The sequence below is a fragment of the Argiope bruennichi genome, chromosome X2 (genome assembly GCF_947563725.1).
Source record: "Argiope bruennichi chromosome X2, qqArgBrue1.1, whole genome shotgun sequence".
Lineage (NCBI taxonomy): Eukaryota > Metazoa > Arthropoda > Arachnida > Araneae > Araneidae > Argiope > Argiope bruennichi.
Window position 1 is genome coordinate 128,033,310 of NC_079163.1, and position 15,344 is coordinate 128,048,653.

Sequence of the window (15,344 nt, forward strand, 5' to 3'; positions counted from 1 at the left end):
TTTCAATTTTTGCAACCATTTCTACATATTTTTGAAACGTTGGAAATTGTTATTTTTATGCAACGCTATGATAAATATAATATATAATGTAATTTAGCGTTACAGCAAGAAGAATAAACGTACGCTAGTCCGCGGAAATCTTACTAGGTTATTGCGATATGCATGGCAAGACAAATGAAGATAGTATAATAAATAAAATGATCGTGTTGCGTATTGTACAATAATAATAATTATTATTATTATTATCTGTTCATGCAATAAGAAAATCCTTGTCAATATGGCTTAAGCATACTAGATTCATAAATTTTATGTTAAGATAGCAAAGTTATGATTGTATTTCTCAAAGCATAAAAAAGTAATATCTGGAAGGTATAGAAAGAGATATTTGGTTTCATTCTCTTGAAGCTATGTTGACTCTATCAGAAAAAAGCTAACTATTATTAATATTTCAGACAGATTATTTAATTTTATGATACTGTACTTTTAATATTAGTAATTAAACATTTGCCACCACACTGTATATTTTGCGAAAATAAATACACTAAAATATATATATATGGTTATTATTTTATACTTTTATAAATCACACTAATTATTTTCTAAAACAATCAATATTCAAAGCACTAGACTGTTGAATATCTAAGTGGAATAATTAAAATGACATTCGGAAAGAATATCCATAATTTCACGATGCAGTCAACACTTCAAATAAATCAAATGCAAATTCGCAACAAAACAAACACTTGCGAAGGCTTAAAGAGTCTTTATTTTTCCCAAAACAATTCACCGACTAAATATAAATTTGGGCGGAATTTCATCCTTAAAGTTCCTTTCCGTAAGGATTCCGAGGCAAAACTTGGTCTAACCACAGGCTTCTCATAAATCTGTTGAGTATAATAATCAACATCGCGGGAGATTTGTGCAATTATTGACGCAAACAAAATCAATTTGAGTCCAAGAAATGTTCATTTGCAGCTGATTACCATTATACTCAGTAATGCCAAGAAAGGAACTGATTATCTTCCTAGGGATGGCCAAAAGATGCAGACTTTCAATTGTCGATGAACCCCCTGGGTTCCGAGGAATTAAAGAGAGGCTTCATTCCCAGCCGAGAGGCCTTGAACCTTACACATGCAAATTAGGATATTTGAGCTCTAGTCTTTTATGACCATTTCCATTTCTGGTTCAAAAATTTCCCCAACTAAGCTTCTTTTTTTTTTTTTTTTTTTTCTTTTTCTCGGTGAACTTCTCGGTTTTATTCGATGTTTTGTTTTCCATTCGCTTGTAGCCAGGGCTTTAATTACTTGGACGATATCTTTGTGCTCCTGATTAAAATTCTAATTTGTAAATATAAACTTGAAAAGAATTTATTTATTTCGAGTTTAAAGATAATTATTTCTGTGATTTCTTAAGAATGAGTTTATTGTTTAGTTTTAGAGCAAATTTCTAAAGAATGAAAAGGTAAAAAGTTACATAAGTCAAAATATATTTTTCTGATTTGAAAAAATTTCCTTTTAGTTGATAGACAAAAGTCTAAGATAATATAGTATGAATGGTTAAATTTAACGATACAAAATTCTAAAATGAACTTTTGTAGCTTTTTAGTATTTAAGTATTTATATGTGTATTGTTAAAATCTAGATTATAAATCTTTTCATTCAATTTTTTTTACAATCGAGAAACAATAAAACGAGTTTTTCAACTTCTGAATTTTTAGTTTCTTCTTCGTTTAAAAATATTTTGTTTCCCTTTTATCTAATCTTATGAATAGAGATGGAATAGAATGTCAGCATGAATTTTTAAAATTTTAAACTTTAAACTAAATTTGTTTGCATTTTAATATAAGTCATTACTATATATATAGCCACAGGATCCTGACAAATATATTGAATATAATAAGCAATTTCGGCGGGAATTTTTCTATTTTTTTTTTATATTAACAAAATAAACTTTTGGCCAAGAAATGTTTCATTTACAGTTGATTATTCTCATATATGAAAGAATTTTTTATATTTCTGAGCTTAACAAAACACCGCAGACTTAAATGAATGTTTCAGAAAAATTACAAACACTTCGAATCTTATACATGGAAAGAACGAAGTTGAACCCCACTCTTTTAAAGCTATTTTGTTTCTAATCCAAACATTTCCTTCATTCGGATTCCTTTTTTAGGGATAAATGGATCTTTTTTTATATAATATCGTATCTCACATAGAAGAGGGATCAAACTTTAATTATTTGGTGGTAGTTGCGCAATTCTAGCTTCTAAATAAAAAGTCAAAACAAATATATTTCTCCCTAAATTTTTTTTTTTTACACACCTCTTTTAAATATTAACTTATTTGCAATTTCTGCAATGTTTTGTTACAAAAAATTATATTTTTGTAACATTAGCGCATAGATTCGAGAAAGCATCGAACATCTAAATGTTTGCAATTTTGAAACTTTCTCTTTTAAATTCAGTATAAGAAAGTTATTCAGCATACAAAAGTAAATCTAAAGCAATCAATATTCTTGTTTAAATCATTAGAATCTTAATTGTATTCAAGTGCTACAAAATTTCAATAATACAACCGTCCCAAAAAGAACCAAGCATATGTAAAATTTTCATTTGATTATACTGAATAAACCCAATAAACAGTTTTTATTTTGAAACTGATTAAATAAAATAAATGAATGAAAAAAATTAACAAATTTCTTATTTTGAAATTGCATGATTCTTTTAAATATTATATATTTTTTTCTTGAACTTCTAAATTCTGATATTATCTCCATTAAAATATTATCTTTTGAGAAGCTAATTAGAAGAAATGAAATCTCAGCTAATTCGATTAGTACATTTTTTTATTACTGAAAAATAACCGAAAGCGGGTCATTTGGCCAGAACTATGCATGGTATCACAAATGCATATATATATTTATCTTCTACAGTTTAATAATTGATGAACTGTGAACTGGAACTGTATTGTTCTTTTCCAAAGGATTAATTCCTTTGCATGTTTTTCTTAATGAAGAGAAACTAAAAATAAATGTTATGTAACAACTTTTATTTTGTTCTCGTAAAAATTTACTTTTCTGTATCTTATGGTGATAAAAATAGATATCTTTCTACTTTTATCACCATTTTTTTTTTCTGTTCAACTCACTAAGATAATAGCTTCCAATTTTCTGAAATAAAACCTTTAAGTTCTCTACTACATATTTATCAAATTACAATCTATTTTATTGCGAAAATTTGCAGTCATGAATAATTTCTATTTCTCTTTAGTCGATATGTTATTCAAGAAATACAATATGGATTTCTTTTAAGTTAATAGCTTTCCTATTATAACTTCTCCAAAAATGGGAGATAAATAATGGATTCAATAAGAAATAAGCAAGCAGAGTAATTAGCAATGCTTTTATTTAACTTCAGTTTGAAATGAATCTGGGAAAAAACAGATTAGCATACGAACCACAATCTGATAAAACCAGATTAATAGGTTCAAGGTACTTTTAAATTTGTTGATGAGTACCAGGAGAGTTTCTTTAAGACAACATTAGTGTAAGAGCTTAGTTAAGAAAAGTAAAGCGTAGTTTCACGATTAATATCACTTCGTTAAGTATGATTAATATCAGAATCTCTCATAACAATAAACAGCTATTCTGACCCACCCGAAGGCACATCAAAATATTGAATGATTAAAAAGCCACGACAGCATGGGCCGCATCTACGGTTGAGTTCAAAAGACCATCACCGGTCGCGGTACAACCCCTTCTATAGAAACAAGTCTCATCATCGATAAAAGGTTGCTGACCCCACACTATTTCTCTACCCATCAGAATAGCAAGAATTGACCACCATATCGGAGGCTTCTCATCCCCATATCTGAGGTGCTTTCCGGTTAGATATTTTTGATAATCTTTTTTCTGTTCTTTGACAATTAACACTTAGAAGATCCCTCGGGAAAAGTTGAAAATCCAAATTATCCATCACGTACGAATTGAAATTTTTATGGATACTACAGGCATTTAGAAGTATACCTTAGTTCAGAATATTTTAACCAAAAAAATGTGATTATAAGAACACCGAAACTCCCTCAAATGTTTCGTAGAACAAAGGACAAAAGCCAACGAGAAAAAAAAATAACTTGAAAAAATGCAATGCAAATATGTAACCCTTTACCCTACAAGCATTAATTAGACACGTGTATGTTTATGTAAATTGTTAATATATTCTTATAGAAAATGCCTCACGACTATAAATGAATCAAATGTGGAGATAATTGACTTGTGTTGATCTTGGTACAGTTCTCCTGTCTTTTTAATATTAATTTTTGGAATTTGCAGTACTCTGTATGGGGCAACATTCATTGTAATCCGCATAATCAAGTTGGTGCTATTTTTTATGATAAACAAATTTATAGATAAAACAAATATATAATTAAATTTGAAAGAAGAAGTCGGAAATTTTTCTTAATTATTCAATTACCAGAAATTCAATTCACGTAGAAACATTACATTGAAAGAAAAAATACAGACAAGAACTTTAAAGCTTAACAGATTGGAACAAAATAAAAATGTAACAGAAATAGTTTTTAAACATGTTTGTTAGTCTATTAAACTATAAAAATATCTTCCTATTTTAATTATTTTCTTCTATGAAGTATTTTTTTTTCATAATTAAAAGTAAGATAGAATCGAAAAATTCTCAAATTCCATACCAGCTATACAAAAATAAATTCCTAAGATGATATTTTCAGTTTTTAATTTAAGACGAAAACAAAAAAAGTTCGAAAAAAATAGAAAATGAGCAAAAAAAAAAAATGTAGACAAAACTGTTCCTTTACAAAATGTACTATTTCTAACGAAATAAATAATAAAAGAAATTGATTAAATAATTTGAAAAATCAGCGACTGATTTAATATTAATAAAATCAGAAATTGAAATATTAAAAAAAATTATGTTATATTATTTTTTTCAACACTCTCTTCAAATTTCTTCAGTCTTTTCAAATGTTCATCAAATTATTATAATAAGAGAAGAATAAAGAGAGAGAGAGAAAGAACTGTATAAATTCCATTCAAAACATCTGTGCAAAGATTGAAGAAATTTATTAAAAACAGGTATAATATGTAAACCCCTGGAGATACAAAATCATTTAGAAAGTTGTCGAACAACGCTCATTCGGTGCTATGGATATTGCGAAAGTTTCTTTTTCTTTTAAATGTATGTAAATTTCTTTTATTTCATCATAAAAAATCGATACATATATACATTTCATTATTTGTTTCCATCTCGATGTTAATTTTTATTTATTTAAAAATAATTTTCAACTGAAATGACCTCAAATGTTTAAACAGCAAAAGCCTTACTGGTGCCAATTAAAATTCCAAATCCCATGAAAAATATCTACATAGATTTTAAAATATCATTTAAAGCACATTTACGTGCTGTCATCAAAAATAAATCCACAAAATTAAAACATCACTATACTAGATAAAAGTAAATGAAACTGTTCGACGACATTGTAAATTACTGTTTATTTTCTTATTTTTTGTATTAGTGAAGTGTCATTAATTTTTTTTTATAAATCTATAGAAAATATCAATTTTTATTTAACAGTTTTTAATTTATTTTCTTTTTATGATACAAGTACTAATGCCAGTCAAAAATGCGCTGTAAGTTTGTAATTAAATACTTCATTAAATGGATAGATTGCTAGAATTATTTTAAAATTACAAGATCCAATAACGGGCAACAGAACTCTTAACAAATAGAGTATTAATGTAGATCAGCAAGAAATCTGAAATAGGTTTAAAAGTAATTGTGCAAAGTAATTAATAGAATATATTATTACTCTATGATATGTGAAAAACTAAAAGTGCTGATATGAAAGGAAATGTACAATATGCTTATATTATTTATTTGCATCAAGCTTACCATCTCTAGAGACTTTGTTTCTGAATTTTTGGGTACTAATTAATAAATTTTATAATTGGCGTTAATAAATGCATTATTAATTTTTAGTTGCAACCTAAAGAAAAGAAAATGCTACATTTAGATAATTAAGTCCGCAAAATGCAGGTTAATTAATTGAAAACTTAAATTCGAGCTTCATTTTTAATTAAAACTAATAGTTAAAATCATTATTTTAATAGAATATATTTTTCGAAAAATATTCCTTTTTCGAGTTCAAAAGGCCTTCACTAATTATGTTAATTTATTATTAAAATACAAAAAATATTTGGGAATTAAAATTCATTCTAACTTATGAAGCGGAAAGGTAAGTTTTTCTATCCCAGCTTAAAATCAAAAATTACTTATAACAAAATCTACAAGGTTATTTCTGTAGTTTGATTCACACAAAATGAACTCTGTCATTGGAATTTCACTTCACTTTAGAACTTCATTTAGAAATTCTAATATATGGTTCTATGATCTGTATTAAAATATTTCTATACTTTTATTCGAATGTTCTATTGTAATAATGACGGATAAAATGCGTCGCCAAGAACGATCATTAAACTGCAAGCCAATCAGTTACTCATTATACCATCACTTATTTTCCTATTTTAAAGCATATTTTCTTTGAAACCCCCCCCCCCACTCTATAAAAACAAGCATAGAATTAAAATAGACTTGTTGCCACCCTTGTCTTCGAACGACAACAGTTGACATTTCACTGCTGGAGAGCCCAAAAACAGATAAAAAAATAATAAAATAAGAGTACTGAAAAGGATTGTAAAAAAATCGAAAGAAAAAGACATAAGCCACTAAATCAGAACTTCATCAGAAGAGATTTTCCTGATTGAAAATCCAAAGTCTCTGTTTCCTCATCACTGGTTCCTCACCCAGCTGGTGACAAGGAAGGATCCGATCAATTTCTCACCCGTCCCACCCCCTTCAAGCACCCGGATGGTGCTCTCCCCCTTTATCTGTTCCACACTGTTCCCCGCTCCCGGAACTTTATCGCTTGGGGTTGAGGCACAAACTACCAACAGTGTGAGTCCAGGGAAAAATTTCTTTGAACCTAAATACAATGATAGATTCTTGTTAACGAGAATCGTATGGAGATACCTATCAAATGCTTGGTTAACACTCACTGCACAATAAACAGTGTAGGATAGAATTATCGCTAAAAAATAATCCATTGTACTGTAGTAACCCGGCTTAGATAATTTAGAGTCATGGTGACTGATGAATCATTATAGGTTGTGATTCATTATAGGATTAAGTGCTTCCAGGTTGCTGTCTTTCCTCCCACCCCTCTCTTTCTGAAGCTATGGATTTAGCTTAACGATAATGATGTACGCTTTGCAAAGCGCCCTTTTTTTATTAAAGCAGACGAATAACTTTTGGGAGGTATTCCGTAGATGACTCGAAGGTACGAAAAAGTTTTTGAATAAATAATTACAAAATATATTTTTATGTATTTATTTTGCTATTAACTGAAATAAAAAAACACTAGAAAACTTCTAGAATTTTTAAATTTAACTTAGATGATTGAATAGTTTTTGAACAATGTTTATTTTACTACAATGAATGGGAGATTTGAATGAAAGTTTTGCTCTTATGTGACTAAATTAAACCAAATTCATTTAGCACATTCATTTTAGCAAAATTATTTTAAATCAGCTTAATTAAATCAGGCTTTCAAATATGACACTTGATGAAGGAAAGAATACAAAAGAAAAGAATAAGCAAAATGGTTCCATTTTTTATAACAAAGTTATGGATAAAATAGGACACAAATGAAAAAAAATACATGACTCGGAAAGATTGAATTTTTTCTGTTTCATTTCTTAAAAGTAAAATTAAATAAAAATTCGAATGTAATTAAGGAGCATACGATTTTAGTTCAGCGAAAGATTTTACCTCAAGTATAAAGTGATTCTAAACCTGCATGCGTACTTCAATAGTCGTTACATTTCCTTTCCTTTTTTTTTTTTTTTAAATTTAACGACTTAGAAGTAATGACTGAGGCTGAACTAAGTTTTGAACAAATAAAGTAGCACTGAAAGTAAACAAAGGCAGTGGAAATGTAGAGATGAATGAGAAAGCAATTTGTAACGGATCCGCTTATTAGGCGGCACATTGTTCGCATAGAAATGAACCATTTTACAAAAATAAAAAAATATTTAGTTATGACTAGGCATTGAAAAAGATTGTATTTTAACACTAAACAAAATTGCTTTCAGTGTTTGTAAGTTGCTAGCGAGCGTTCAACGGAATGATCATCTGTTAGAAAAAAAAAACAATAAATAAAAAACAATAAAAAATTAAAAAAAGCATTTAAGTAACTTATTGTGATTATTGAAAATGAATTATATGCCGATTCATAAACTCCATTTTTGAGACCTCCTGTATTTTTTTATTTCTTGATTATCTGAAAGTGGCATTGCATAATAACAAATACAAAAAGATAAGAAATCTTTCAAAGCTGACATTCTCGTATACAAAGACAAATGATTCTAAGAGTCAAATAATTCGGATGGGAGATTTTGACACATTTTAGATCTCCCTGAGTCCGAAAAACACATTTTTAGAACCAAGACTGTCTGTGAACATGGTAATTCAATAGTGCTATGAGCTAGACAGATGGCATTTGGTATAGGGTTTCTACTTTAAGTTTCTAGATATTTGTCAAATTCGGAATCTAGGGCTAACCTTCTGTCAGGCTATACTTTCATCAGCATGTAAACTCAAAACTCAATGACTTAAATATATGAAATTTGGTTAAGGATTTTGTAAATAGAATTGTAATTCTGTGTCAAATTTTGGTTTTAATAGGTCGAAAAAAGTGTCCACAATAAACATTCAGTTTCCCAGTACTTGCGATTTTACCGTCGATAACAGCCAAATGTCACCAAAATGTTCAGTACAATAAACTGTTTAATAACTATTGTTTATACATTATAATACACTGGTACAATTATAAGAAAGCATGTGAGAAAGTTTCGGATCGATCACTTTCGTTGCTTATTAATGGGAGCTTTAGATTTTAAAGTGCAAAGTGCTAATAAGCTATTTGAAAACTTAAACTATTGTATTCATTCAAATATTCTCTTAATAACTAGTTTGAAAAACAAAATAGAATATCCTTTAAAAACTAGTTTCTTCTAAATGTATCTTTTAAAAATAGTTACTTCTAAGAAGAAATTGTTGAACCTCATTATTTTTAATAAAAGAAAGGATTGTTGTATTTAGATCTAAAAATAATTTCTCACAAAACTGCTTTTCCAGAGAAATCAAAATACTTTTACTACCATTTTTTTTTTTTGGGGGGGGGGGGTTAAAAATTTGGATACCAAAACATTACGATAAGTTATTTAAGAAAATATTCAATATTTATCATTTGAACACATTAAATTTCTCTAAGGTCATTGAAAATTTCTTGAAATGACTAAAAGGTTGCGCAAATGAATAAATATTTATTCAAGTCACTAAAACGGGAACTTTTAAACATTATATTTATTTTAACTATTGAGTTATTTGTCTTACAGTGCTTATAATAAACGCATTATAGCGCTTAAAATCAAGGGCCAATTTATTTCAGGTTGCTGCGAAATATTTCATAACCATTAGTATTCGGATAGTAATTAACCATTGACAAGTGTGATTAATGAGACAAGATTAGAATTCTCAGTAGCTTAAATGTTAAAAGACGATATACTTAACAGAGTGTTAATTTATCTCTCCCGACTTTCATCCTTGAACAATAAATCTTGTAGGAGTCGAACATGTGAAAAGATCTCCTCCGTATCTGCCTCATGAATCTTTTATCAGTTAATGTAACCATTCAGATATGTTAAAGAATGAAAGGAACATACCGGACCATTGTCAAACACAAAGAGAGACTTCAGCATCAAAAAAGAATAGTTTCTTCATTAAACATACACACATAAAATATTTTGGACGTTTCAAGCTGTAAAGTAATATCTAGATACTTTTCACAACGTTAATGAAAGGTGAGGGAAGTCGACAAATTTTGGTCATTTGAAGCAACTAATAGCTAATAAAGCGAAGATGTGATGCCTTATTTATTGGGAATATGTTTCGAGGATATTAAAAAGGAAGGTATTGTAAACTTCATTCAATATTTTCCAGTTCAAATTTCCGTTTACGAATATCACGTAAAATTAGCCTCGCTAAGAAATTTTGGTAGTTTTCCCATCAAAATTTATAGATAGAATCTTTAATAATACTAAGTGTGTGTGCATATGGTGTGTGGGTGTACGTGCGAGTGCGGTCGTTCTACAAGCCTGGTTGTTTTTTGCTACGACTGCCTGATTCTCTTTTTGAGGATTCTTTCTCCATAGAAATGTAAACCGTTTTTATATTATAATCAAATATTTAATATTTAATCAAATATTTTTTCTATCATTAAAATACAAATGCTAAAGATTGTTTAATATGGATACAGTTTACAGGAAAAATAATAAAGCGAATTTGTGACACCGCAGAACAATTATATTTTGAATAGCGCGAAGATGTCATGGGAATGTTTACCATTAGAAAGGTTCCTGGGCATGACTGATAGAATGCTGCCAAAATAATTCTTTTTGAATGTCTATTACAATTTTATATTTAAAAATATTTTATTGAAGGAATCATGGTTGTAAATTGTGTATAAAAGATTTAATTGAAATTAAATGCAACAATTATTCTCGGAAACTGAGCAAGTTTTGAAAGGCGTCTAGTAAACACATAAATAAAATTAATTAATGAATAATTAATTCCATTATTAACTTATTAATAAATGTTATAAGATTCGTTTAAAATAAATGAATGAATTTTGTTTAACATTCGCTCAAAATCGCTTCATTCGGGTTTACAATAAAAATCTGCATTTACAAATCCATTAATAGCACGTTTAAAAATTTCATAATTAGAAAATTTCCATTAAGTGATTAGGTAAGAAACCCAGAAGGTTTTCATGATTGGTTAAGCAACAAGTACGCTAATAGAAGTGACTTAGTACCTAGTGAAGACACAGTTAAATGACGCTCGTGCTATTTGACATCTAACGTATTATCTTACTCTGTGCAATGACATCACGCCTTATCTTCTTCAGAAAGACGCTAAATGGATACTAAAATTAAATTGGCTCCTCGCACGTGTGACGTGGAACACGTAACCATGAATTGATTCCATTGAAGCTATTCGAGACAAATTGAAGATCTATTACTTAAATGCAATTGCTATGAGATTTTGAAGATGCAAAAGATAGATAATCTTGAGCGTTGCTTTATTTTCACTGTTCACTAACGTAAACAAAAACGTTGGCTAATAATTCCTTTCATATATTGCACTAAAAATAATGTGATCTCTTGCGGATTGTAAACATTAGATCTCTCGAAGTATGCGTGTATAAACTTCAATTGCTTCTCCTAGACAAGTAAAGGTATTCTATATATTAAACATTTGCCTAATGCTGTATTTGCTCTAATTATCGATTTAAAATATGTATAAGGAATAAGTTAAACAACATATTTCTGATATGCATTCAGTGCTATACGACTTTATTAACTTTTATATACTGTCAATACATTTTAATTTTTTCAGTTAAAGAATTGCAATTTACACTAATTATAGTATCGCAATTTATATATTTCAATTAAGCGCAAAACCATTTGGATAATTTTATTTCCAAATATTTATTGAAAGAATGTGATAGATTTATTTTAAAATTCTCACATTTTGTATTTTTATTTTAAATATTCTGAAATAGAGAAACTTCATGAATGATATCACAGCGAATTTTGAAAGAAATAAAAAAAAATGTTTTTATTATTATTGTATCTTGTTTGAAAATCACTTTTTCTTCATTTATTAAGGACATAGATTTTGAAATTATGATAGCAATAGAGATTAATTTTCATTTTCGTTTACATCTCTCTTCAGAATTAATTAATCTTGAATAGCTGTCACAAAAATAAAAGTGAAAAAAAAGAAAATAAATGGCGTTAGTTTTTAAAATATTTTGTTAGATTATTTTAAAGTATCAATGGTATTCAATAAAATATCAACATATATATATATATACTCTGAAAAGAAATAATGTAGTACAATTTCGAACATTTTCCAAATTCTAATGTGATTTATGCTTATTTGCATTATTTTTCTAATCTTCGTAAATATTTCTTCTTCGCAACCCCTTTTATGCTCTAAAAACAAGCTTCAAATATTATATCCTGGTAAGTAATTTGAATACATTTTTATTTCAGAATATCTATTTGTAATAGGCTTATGACATTTATGAGCTAAAATATCTAAATATTATAATAATGCCTGAAAGACATATAAAACTATATTCAACTTTTCGAAATTTATTTACTAAATATTTTTATGTCAAACCTAATCTTTGAGTTTTACTGATGTGACTGATACTTTTAACACAAGGAGAGAAAATAATAAAATCTTCAAGATACCGTCATAATATCAGAAAAAAAAGAATAAAATAAAGAACTTCATTATTTCAAAATTTCAAATCAAGTATGATTTTCTTTAAAAAAAGAAATAACACAGATTATTCTAGGGTTGTTTTTTTATAAATTCAGAGATATAAAAAAGTTAAGTAAATTAGGCAAGGGAGAGGTGGATGTGAGTATTGAAGATATTATCCACATGAAAAAAAAATTAAGAATGAAATGGTTGGGTAATCTGTTTTTCCATGCCTCAGATATTTAGTTGAACATCAATTGTTCTTTCCACTTTCCTTCAAATTAGAACACCACTTCTTCAAAATAATACAAAATGTTACTTCTAAGCGGTTTGCGCATTATAGGTTACTGTAGAAGGAGGGGAAAAAAAAGGAAATGAAAGGGTATTTCTCAAAAAGCACTTTCCAAACTTTGCTTTTAAATAGGAAGTGTTGCATATAAAAACAAAAATGTTTAATTAGCACGTTATAAATAGTGCAAGACGCTTTGAGTTTGTTCGGCATTTGCGTTTCAACCCTATGAGGTGATTTGCTGAAAAAACAGCCCATTTCCAAAAGCTTCCTCCCCTCCCTCCCCACAAAGAACTTTTTGTTCGAGAAGACCCCTCCTTCAACATGATGGGGAGCGTTTTTCATCCGGATGGGATCCCATTTGCATGAGAAGAAGATACAAACCCTTCTCACTTGCCGAATGGAGTCTAGATTTTCAACTATTTCTCATCTGAGAAAAATATATCCTTACCGAAAAAGACACATTGGAAAAAATTAAACTGATTCGCTTCTGCTGAATTGTAATTACCACGCTCTTTCCTAATATAATCTTTTCTTTCTCGCATTTGCAGAGTTTTTCAGTTCAAGTGAGATTTTTAATTTATTTTGTTCCACAGTTTTTCCTTTTGGTTACTTTTAAACGGTTGAAGTGAAAGTCTTTTTGTCAGTCCCCATGGCAAAGACAACTGAATAAATAAATAAAAAAAAAATCTTATTTTTCTCTTAAGGTAGGGAGAAAGATAGAAAGGTTTGTCTTTTTTTCCCTCCTCTTGGCTTAGCTTTGCTGAGAAAATTAGTTTTCTGAAGAACTATATTTACGAGGAAAGAAAAAAAAACCCATGAAGGTCTTTTTTTTTTTTAATTCTGTCTGAGAAAGTTATTGAATGTGAATGTTTCAGAAATTAATATTTCTTTATTGTTATATTGGAGAATTACTTTTCAGGCAAGTTCATGGCCCGTAATTACATTAAGAACGACTTGCCAACTTTATTAATTAGAAAAAGAAAGGAATTACAACGTAATAAATAAGTTAAGAAACCCTAAAAGAATAAACATTTGTGAACTATTCAGAATTCATATAACTCTTTTGATTACTGAGTCATTAGAATCATATTTTCATGTTTTAACAAGTTCAACGAATTTTATAGGTTCTATTACATTAAAAGAAATTAAATACCAAATTTCTCCAAATTAATGAGGATTGTTTCTGTTTCTCCGAGACTGTTACAGTGTCTAAAAAATCACTATAACTGAGTATGAGGTAACTGTAACTATCTAGTAACTGTTTTTTTTTTTTTTTATGAAATGCTTGATTATAATTTTTACTATTTTTTGAAATTTGGTTTGCAAAATTTTATTTGACTAATTTAATTCGGCAATTGATAACTAATTATCGGAGGACAATAAAATATTTTCACGAGTTACATTTAATACTTATTTCTAATGCAGCTTTTTTTTTTAGCAATAACAGCACACTGCAACTCTGAAAGTCATGTGGCGAATAACGAAAAAAACTTATGATATTATTTTAATCAATTATCCCTATGTAAAAACGAAGAATCAAATTGTATATCTTTTAATTTATCGTTGTTTTTTATATTTAAATAACTTCATTACTATATGATTCAAAGCAGTTAGTAAGTAATCGATTTTTGAGTAATAATTTTAACTAATTTATGCGTTTATAAAATACTTCCAAATCTAAGAAACATGTATGTTTTAACTGGTTGATCGGTTGTCTTTGAGATAAAGCAGATGAAATTCACTATGATGATCCATAAAACTTTTTCGATGCCAAACCAAAGTAAGAGAACAAATTTTGAAAATGTAATGTGTTTTTTTTTTTATATAATGCATGCTCAAGAATAAAAAGATTAATAAAAAGCACCTGTTATCCATCAAATCCTATTTGTTCTTTTACAGAAAAAGGTTAATTTGAATAAGTTAAAGCGTTATAAAAAATCACAACCTGCTGGCAGCTTATATGAATAAAGGTTCAAATCATCTGGTTAAAAAAAAATGTAAAATAAGGATAAAATTAGGTTGCAAATGTTTATTACGATACATTGTTGGAGCTTAAATATTTTAAATAATGATTGAAAGATCTTAGTATTTCGTCATCCAAATATTGTTGTAGACCATAAATTATGTCGGCATTCATTAAATTGCGCTTTGTTTGAAGGGGTCTTGATCATTAGTCAGATTTAACAAATAAGCAGAAATTTTATCTTTTTACCCTAGAAAATACACATTTGAAAAAAAAAACTTTTTTTAAAGTTAAGTTTTTCCTTTTCTATGCTTTCAGTTTTTATTACTTATATAGATTAAATGCACCAGAATCAAGATGCCGTTTTTTTTTCTTTTGGCAAACAAATCATTGTTTAATTTACGATTGAATTCATTTTTTCTTTTAGAGAATCGTTTCCATCAATTCTACAAGAAAAAATAATAGATATCAAATTAGATGAAAGCCTTATAGGAACCTCCAAGAAACTATGACCAATCTAATGAATCAAAATACTCAGTTGAGTTCAGTTTTATGATACAGAATTTTTAATAAAAACAACGCCATCAAGAATACCTTACAGAATTTTCAATAAGCCATCAAGAATACCTACGAAGTATAAGATTAAAAATATGTTCACTAAT

The 15,344-nt window shown here is 28.3% G+C and overlaps 1 protein-coding gene across 1 annotated transcript in view; it reads right to left on the minus strand.

The window, feature by feature from the left end:
- Nucleotides 1-15,344, minus strand: part of LOC129960091 (uncharacterized) — a 244,023-nt gene that overhangs the window by 47,689 nt on the left and 180,990 nt on the right. The gene's annotated exons all lie outside the window — the stretch shown is intronic.